The sequence below is a fragment of the Mustela lutreola genome, chromosome X (assembly GCF_030435805.1).
Source record: "Mustela lutreola isolate mMusLut2 chromosome X, mMusLut2.pri, whole genome shotgun sequence".
In the NCBI taxonomy this organism is placed as follows: Eukaryota; Metazoa; Chordata; class Mammalia; order Carnivora; family Mustelidae; genus Mustela; species Mustela lutreola.
In genome coordinates this window covers 96,078,502-96,087,992 of record NC_081308.1, presented here as the reverse complement: position 1 = coordinate 96,087,992, position 9,491 = coordinate 96,078,502, and the positions used below count along the sequence as shown (strand labels likewise).

The 9,491-nt window shown below is 42.5% G+C and overlaps 1 protein-coding gene across 1 annotated transcript in view; it reads left to right on the top strand.

Annotated features, from left to right (window-relative positions):
• TRPC5 (transient receptor potential cation channel subfamily C member 5) overlaps positions 1-9,491 on the top strand; it is a 250,098-nt gene that overhangs the window by 181,087 nt on the left and 59,520 nt on the right. The gene's annotated exons all lie outside the window — the stretch shown is intronic.

Here is a 9,491-nt window from a genome sequence, read left to right as displayed (position 1 = left end):
AATATATTCTTCAATCTTCCTGGGAGATCCTGAAGGGATACAATGTACTCCCCACTCAAAGCCTATTGGCAGGCTAACTATAGCTAATGACCTCCAATATCTTTGGGAAAGAAAATGGCTCCATCATCTGATTTGTCAGTATCACAGAATTCAGAAATTCAATAACACACAATTAACTGCAGACTTGTTTTTCTAGTCCTTTCACTGTTGCCTAGAATGAGAGGTGTCTTGTCTTCTAAACTAGAAATAATGCAGTAAGGGAAAAAAGCTCACACAATAAAAGGAAGAAAATGTGTTTTCTAGCTTCTTCCACTCCTACCCCTATCATCACCACCAGCATCACCATGTCATCCTGGGCAATTCATTTATAATTTCTGGTCCACGGTTCTTCCTTTCATAAAATGGAATAGCTTACTCATTTGGAAAAAAAAAAAAAAAAAAAAAGGACAAGAAGCGGACCAGATAAATGAATCCCATTAGCATAGTGGATAAAAATATAAACTTTGGAGTTATATAGAATGGGCTGGAATCACAACTCTACAACTTTGTAGCCATATGCCTTTGGCATGAAAAGAGGCCAGATACTAATAATACCTATTCCACAGAGCTGTCGTGGGGCTAAAATCCAAGAATATACAGAAAATTCTTAGTTCAATAAATTAACATGCTCCATTAAGAACCAGGAAGAAAGAGCTACGCGTTGTGCAACCTTACTCCTTTTATCCACATCACTTTTTGGTATCTTAAGGGTATTTATCATGCACCCAATAAAGGTGTCCTGACTGGCTTATTAGACTTTGCCATAGAGCAGCAGTAGGAGGATTCACAGGGCACTACCAAGGAACCTCAGAAGTCTGGAAGATGGTGGTAGAACAAGGCAAGATATCAGAGTGGTTTTTTTATTCTCACCCACAGCCCAGCTCAACCCAATGAAATGTCTTTTAGGAACCACAAGCCCCACTGGGATGATACATGAAAACGTCAGGAAGAGGGGTGCCTGGGTGGCTCAATTAGTTAAGCATCTGACTCTTGATTTCAGATCAGGTCATGATCTCAGGGTCTTAAGATTGAGCCAAGCATCAGGTTTCATGCTGAATGTGGAGTCTGCTTTGGATTCTCTCTCTCCTTCTCCCTCTGCCTCTCTCTCAAATAAATATAGTGTTTTTTTAAAAATGTCAGGAAGACACTTCAGGTTTAACCTAAAGAATGAGAGCCCAGAACTCCTGGGTTCTCCGCTCTGCTCAGGCACTGGAATGTTCTGTACATCTATTTCATACATTTTCTCTTTCTCCAATTTCCCCACCCTCTGGCCAATCTCTGAGGAGGGTACCAACAGAGTTATAATATAATATTTGAAAGATACTTTGAAAAGAAAAGCATTATTAACTACTAGTTACACTTTGTGAAAAATTAATAAATGCTTTCCTTAAAGTTGTAGAAACATTACAAACCACTGCCGTAATTAGATGTCTCTGTGGCTCTGCTTTGGTATTCGGGATCATAAGGGTTGGCATCATTTCAGCACTTTGTGTTTAAGTGCAAGTACTGAGGCATTAACGCACTCCAGGGAGAGGGAGAGAAAGAAATGAGTATAAGGGTCTCAGAACTGAAAGCAAGTAACCAGGGAAGGTTATACATCCCTTTCTGAAGGCTGTGAACTGGACACCCATGTTTCTCAATGGGAAATGGCTTTGGACTGCCCCTGCTGATGGACAAGGGGGCAACTAAGCTAGGCTCCAGTCACCTAGGCAGTGGGTGTCAACTAAGTTGATTCCTGTGCCTGCATGTGTGCATGTGTGTGTGTGCGCACACGCATGCGTGCGTGCACACACACACGGGAAAACATTTGGTAATGTCTAGGAATATTTTCAGTTGTCACAACTATAGGAGGGTGATAGGGAAGTGCCACTGGCAACTAGTGGGCAGAGGCCAGGAATACGACCGAACACCAAACAGTGCCCAGGATAGTCTCCCAAAACAAAGACTTATCCAGCCCCAAATGCGAACACTGTGGAAGTTGAGAAAATGTGAATTGGAGAAACTTTCCATCCTTCCCATCCTAACAACAAGCAAATATTCTTGAAGGCCTTTCTTGTTGGCACAATGGTAGATCTAAGCTGTGGTCTCTCTGCCCCTCAGGAAGCTTAGAGTTTAATAGGAAGACCAAACAAGCACACTAGAAGTTACCAGAAAATAAAGAAGTATATCACACATAGCTAATATGCTTTTCCTACAGAGCCCCTCGTGCTGTAAGATCTTTGAAAAGGGGTAGAACAGCAGGCATGGCAATTGTTCAGGGAACCTTAAGAAGAGCTGAGCCTTGAGCTGGTATTTAAAGGAGAAAACTACTCTTTCTTTTCCCCTCATTGTGAAAGAAAGATGAATCTCTGCTACCCATACTTCCTTTCTTTTCTTTTGCTATTTCACCAGCATCTTATAATCTGATTTCAGGATGCCACAGACTCTAGGATGCCACAGAAAATGTTCTCTTGTAGGTGGTCAGTGACATATTAATTACCTGAGCCAACTGCCTATCCTCAATATTAATCTTCCTAACCCACATGCTTCTGAAATTCTCTTCCTCCTTTGACTTTGTTGACACTGTCATCTGTTCTGGCTCTCTTTTCTCCTCTTGTGGCTCAGTCTTGGATTTCTTTCCACAGCCCACCTGTATAGGTAGGTGTGCCTCAAAATGTGGCTTGCTGTCTCGTTCTCAGTCACTTCTTACTCTTCGTTAATTATTTGATTCATTCATTCACATTCACAAGGATCTAGAGTTCCACAGGGGATAAGAGGTAGGTATAATCTCATGCCGTGTGTTCTCCCTTAGATATCCTACCCAATCCTGTGGGCTCACCCATTTTCTGTTACAAACAACTTCCCAAACTATACCTCTGACTCTGGTGTCCTTTCTAATGCCACTCGCACATGCCCAACCACCTCCTGGACATTGTCTGCAAACACCTCAAATCCAACGTGTCCTAAACTTAGTGCAATGAACTTGTCCTGGTCTGCCCAGGACTTAGTTGGTTTTATTTCTGAGAGTCCCATGTTCCGACATTCCCTTGATAGCAGACAAAGCTAGACTGCAAGTCACCATACCTAACATGAACTCATCAGTATCTGTCCCAAACCCAGTCCTCAGCATGTTCCATTGTCTCATGTAATAGCAGAGGTATCCTCGGCTCCCCTTTACTTTCCACCCTTTCATGCAATCCATCCCCAAATACTGTCAGCTCCACCTCCAAAATATCTCCATTACCGCAGTCTCATTTCTACTCTCATTGCTCTAACTCAGCCCTGTTACCTCTTACTTGGAAAGTTACAATGGACTCCTAATCAACCCCTCATCTCCAGCCACTCCCCTTTGCCAATTCACCCTCCACACAGCCATGATTCATCATTCTGTAACACACATCTGAGCACACATAGGTAATCATCTCAGCAATCTGGAAGTCTCATGGAACTGAATCGTAAGACCAATATTCAACCAAAGCTCCCGGGTATTCGAGCATGATGACTACACAGTGTGATACCAGTAATAATATGAGCTGTAATGAAAGGGAAAAGCAAAACAAAACCAACCACCATATGCTTGAAAAACTGGGAATTCTGAGTCTGTTGTTTACAGTTTTGCATCTCATTTCTTCAGAAGAGTACATGACAACCACAGTTAAGGCAAGTAAACATTCCTAGGGAAGTCCCAGGTAGTATAGACCAGTTATGGCCTTGACCCTCATCTGACACAGAATCATCTGGAAATTATAGTATGCAGAAGCTAAGATAGTTTGAGAGAGAATCCACTTGTTCCCATAGGCTGTTGGGTCTTTTTTTTTTTTAAATATTTTATTTATTTATTTATTTGACAGAGTAGGCAGAGCAGCAAGTAGAGCGGCAGACAGAGGGAGAGGGAGAAACAGGCTCTCCACTGATCAGGGAGCCCAATGTGGGGCTCAATTCCATGACCCTGGGATCATGACCTGAGCTAAAAGCAGCCACCTAACCGACTGAGCCACCTGGGTGCCCCAGGCTGTTGGGTCTTAACTGCTCCAAATTATAGTTGCAGAGCCACTGGCTTTCCACCCTGGACTGGCAAGAGAAAAGGGAACTGGCTTGAAAGATGTTTATATCAGTGATAGGAAATATGTGTTCTATTTGAATAATAGACATGGGACTCCAAATATAGATTATGAGAAGTGAAAACTGACATCCAAAGAAGAAGGGCAGGGGCTTCCCCCAGAGGGGAAAGAGAGCTCATCCCTTCCTCCTTTGGTAAAACGTATCTATGTTCCATGTCCTCTCTGCCACTTGCAAGTGGTGAATTGTTTATGAAGGAACTCACTTTGGGAGTGAAGGGTTGACCTTCACAGAGACATCAGAAAAAGATGGCTCTCAGAAATAGAAAGGCCATCACCCAACAGCTTACCTGTCAAATGTAGGAATTTCTATCATTTGAAGGTAACTTCTTTCATCCGTATAATTGAGAGATGGTAGCCACCCAGCAGAAGGTCCCCTGGTGTGGTTACTGACCTTTTTTTCCCCCCCGAATTCATGTTCTAGTTCTGTTGCTTAAGAGGATACTGAAATATTGAAACATTTCACTTATCTTCCAATGACCTTTGCTTCTGAAACTCATTTTCCTTTCTCTATCAGAGACCTCTCCGGTCAGAAACACACATACACACACACACACCCCGCAAACACATCCTTTCATTGTTTAATAGTAGCAATCCACTCCTTCTCCTTGAACCTGGAAGATAGAGCCCATGGTATCTGCCCTACAGGAGTTAGGAGTCTAATCAGGGAGACCAACCAAGCATAACTGAGAACAGAATGTATCCCAAAGTAGTTTTTTTTAATAGTTGCTACAGGAACTTGGAGATGGGGAGGTTAGCACATACACTGGAATCTTGAAGAAAATTGCAAAATTTTCAGAGAATGGAATCAGTCACTCAAGTGTAACACAGAGAGGGATTTTGAGGATGTGAGAAAAAAAACCCACAGAATTGGAGGTGTAATCCCTCTATCTCTTGTTCTCTCTCTCTCTCTCACACACACACACACACACACACACACACACACTTTGGTCACATAATACAGTTCATGCTTATTCAGGCTTAAAGCATTAAACCGCTTATTCCAGAGTAAATCCTCTGCTGTCAACCAACCTCTAGGCCAAAACCACTGTGTTCACTGCCCTGCACTACTGCTCCCCACATCTCTACCTTCAGCCCCAAACTTCAGTGTTTTATTCAGCAACCAAAGGCCCTAGAAAAGACAAGAATAGGAACAAAACAAATGCAGAGATTTGATATTGAAGTGACACTCACTCATTACTACTCCAAATAATTTAACTCCTGTTTTCTTAAAGATTTTACTGATTTATCTGATAGAGAGAGAGAGAGCGCAAACATGAGCAGGGAGAGGGGTAGAGAGAGAGGGAGAAGCAAACTCCCCACTGAGTAGGGAGCCCAACAGGGAGTAAATTCCAGGACCCCAAAATCATGACCTGAGCCAAAGTCAGATGTTAAACGATCAAGCCACCCAGGTGCCATTTTTTAAGAGTTTACCCTGTGCTAGGTATCGAGACACTGTGCTGAGAAACTTCCATGCATAGCACCTCACAACAATCCTGACTACAATCCTAGAAGATAGGTAATATTATTATTCCCATTTTACAGATAAGGAAACTGAGGCACATAGACTTAGAAGGACTTGTCCAAGGGCATATACTGTTCATAAATGGCAAAGCCAAAGTTTGACCTCAGCTCTAACTCTAAAGTCTACATACTAGAAACTGTGTATTACAGTGGGGAGAGCCAGGGCTCAGCAAGTTTGTCTGTTTTTTTTTTTTTGGGGGGGGGGGGGTTGTTGGTGGTGGTGGTTTTTTTTTTTTTTTAATAGAGGGCCAACTAGTGAATATTTTAGGCATCATGGGTCCTAGGGTCTCTGTTGCACTCAACTCTGCCACTGTAACACAGAAGCAGCCACAGCTAATGTGTAAACCAATTAGTATGGCCAGATCCCAGGTAAACTTTATGTACACGAACAGGTCACTAGCTGGATGTGGCGCCCAGGCTATAGTTCGATGAGCCCTGGGTCAGAGTATCTGGAGTGTACTTGGATGGACCAGGCTTCAAGACCTGGCTCTCACCACTTACTAGGCAGGTTTTTTCATCTCTCTGTGTTTCATTTCTTCCTCTGTAAAATGGTGATGATACCTCCCCTGTCAAGTCATTGTGAGAATTCAGAGTTAAAGGAATGGAGCCTAGTAAAATACTCAATAAGTTAATAATAAAAGCCCACACTTAGGCTGGTCCCTGGAAGGAAGAAAAAAGGTCAGGGGTTAGGATAGGTACTGCTGTCTTTAAAGTTGAGCCACCAAGGCTCCAATGGCCTTGATACTCAGCAGCAATAAATAACTCACTCAGGATTCCAGCTATTTCTCCTGCCCTTCAGCTCCATAAACCTTGTTATTTTAGGAGTATATGTTCCTGTTAGAGTCATTAGTGAGAAAGTCTCCCAGTCTCATTTCAGCACTTGTCAGGCCCCAGAAACCCCATCATGGGAGGGCAGGAACAGGATTTTGTCTTTATTTGTTAGGTGTTTCCTGCAAGGATGAGATTCTCGCTGCCGGAGTCATGCCTGTGTCCCGAGGACCCAGCACAGGGCCTGGCGCAGAGTAAGGGGCTCAGGAAATGCTGCTGGTTTAATTGAACTGGCTTTAGAGTAACCCTGCCAGGAAGCAGAAAGAAAGTGACTTCGTAGAAGCCCTCCAAGCACTAAGGATCCCTGTTTTCTCCAAGAGAGGGAGAGAGAACATGTGTGTGTAGGGGGAAGGGTAGAGGAGTGTGAGGGATGGTTGAGAGGACAGAGAAGTGCAGAATATCCTGTCCTTGGATGACATTAAGCCACCCTGCAATGGTCTCTCTGAGCCATTCTCCTGAATTTCAATCACCCAGTGCAAGCCACCCAGAGTAAGTTTTTGGCTTGGACCCAAAACCATACTTATGGAATCTTCCATCTTGGCTTTAAAGAACCCCCTGAGATGCCTCAGCTTATCACTTGCCAGTCTTCCCCCCAAAAGTCATGCTTCCTGCAATCCTGCCTTGCCAATCTTTCTCAAAGAGAAATTCCCTCCTTTATCTATGGAGTTGTCTCCCTTCCTCTGAAGTGTGTCTTGTGTAATAATCCAGTTTTTCATTCTGGAATTTGTTCTAGTCATTTATGGGATCTGACTATACAACAAGGACCGTACTAACTACAGTTGGATGTACTGTCTAGGTGAGGTCTGTGTTGAGTCTCATACAGAGTCCCTTTGAGTCTATCCAAGAATAAATGATTCTCCATCTCATAATAATGAGAGCCATAATGATGAAAAAAACATTTGGGACACCTGGGTGGCTCAGTCAGTTAAGCATCTGCCTTTTAGCTCAGGTTATGATACGAGGGTTCTGGGATTGGGTCCTACATCAGGCTCCCTGCTCAGTGGGGAGCTTGCTTCTCCCTCTACCTCTGCCACTCTCCCTGCTTATGCACTCACACTCTTTCTCAAATAAACAAAATATTTTAAAAAATAGTTAGCATTTATTAAAATTATTTGGTCTATTTCCCACAATAATCCACAATGAGAATGACAATAATAATATCTCTTTCCTTGTTGCCAGGCACCGAGTTAACCCTCTTAGTCTTTAGAATGACCCTATGAAAAAAAATAAAAAATAAAAAATTTAAAAATTTAAAAAATTTTTTTAAAAAATGACCCTATAACATGGGTTACTAGTATAATCCTCATTTTTCAGATGGGGAAACTGAGGGTCAGAGAGATTAAGCAACTTGCACAAGGTCACCCAGCCAGGAAGTTATGGAGCTGCAATTTGAACCTCAGATCTGTCTGCCTGACTACAGAGACCATGCTACCACTCTACCTTATTAGAAATGTCTTCATGTATAAAGCCTACATAACACTGATAAGCTAATGAACATGTATGAGGAACACCATCTTCCTTTTGTTTGGTGTTGAGAATGTTTCAAAGTATTTTCCCACCCTCATGATCCATCTGATTGTCAGGGAAGTCCTATGAGGAAGGCCAGGTGGGTGGTGACCACCAATTGCACGGATAAAGACCCAAACACAAAGACACATTCCAAGTCCCACCACAAATCACAGGCCAAGAGAGAGTCAGAGTTCAAGATACATGTTTCCAAAAAGTGTTCTTTCAAGGGTTAAGTTTCCTCCATTCCCTTTATTCTGATTTCATGCTGAAGATTTCAAAGTGGGCTGCTCACAGCAGGTCATGAAACCTCCAGCCAAGCCTTCTTATAAATGTGAAAATTTTTTGGGTGCACCTGACTTAGTCTCCATTTTTGCCCCAATGTTTCAGGATCTGCCATACCTGCACAAGTCTTGTAACCTGAGAAAAAAGAAGGACCCAGGCCCTTAAGAACTGGATACCCTGCAGGCATGAACACATCTCACCACAGATTTTTACATTGCTTTCTTTTATTAATTGGAGCGTTACAAGTCCACAATTCTAAAATCTACCAAGTCCTGAAAACAAAAAAAAATTTTTATAAATTTCCTATCAAAACTCCTATGATGACAAAACATGAGATGAACTGATGTGGGGCAATTTACTGTCTTTGTTTATTCCACTGAGTCTAAGCATTCACAGGTTACGCTGCTGTGATATTAATGTGTTTGACTATAGTAGCATTTTTAGATAAAATACCGGACATCTGTTTACATGTGAATTCCAGATCAACAGTGAATCATGCTTTAGTATAAGTATGTCCCAAGTATTATAAAGGGATACACTTATACTAAAATATGATTTACTGTTGATCTGAAATTCAAATGTAACTAAACTTCTTGCATTTTTATTTGCTAAATTTGGCAACCCTAATTATGAATGCTGCCTTAAATCCCACTGGGAGTGTTACCTAATATATGGTACAGATGGTCTATTATTGTTCTGAAATCTGACAGATTTAGAATTCCATAACACATCTGGCCACAACGGTTTTGGAGTAAGTACTGTGGATCTGTGAACCTGTAGCATCCTCCCAGCAGTAGGCTTGGAAATGCCCAGGACACCCAGCTCTCAAAAGACTAAATGCCGTCAGAATTGGTTGCCTCTTTGGCTTTCATTATATTTTGCCATTGTTCTAGTCCATGGGCCATTAGCTGACCTGATCACACCCCGTCTGACTTTTTATTTGGCTTTAGTGAGTTTCCAGGCTCTCCTCTTCAATTTGCCTGACATGCTGGTTCACTTGCTCCCTCCCAGATGAGTTTTCCAAGACAGCCTCCTCTTTCCTTCTAGAATTCCCCTCTTGCAAGTAGGAAGCGCCTTCCCACTGCTCTCTGCTGCCATCCCATGGCTAAAATAAGCCACCGCACTGGACTTAATTTCGCAGCACTAAACGCTTCCAGAGCCGATCACCTCCAACAAGGGAGGATTATAACATCTACTGGGAAACCCCATTAA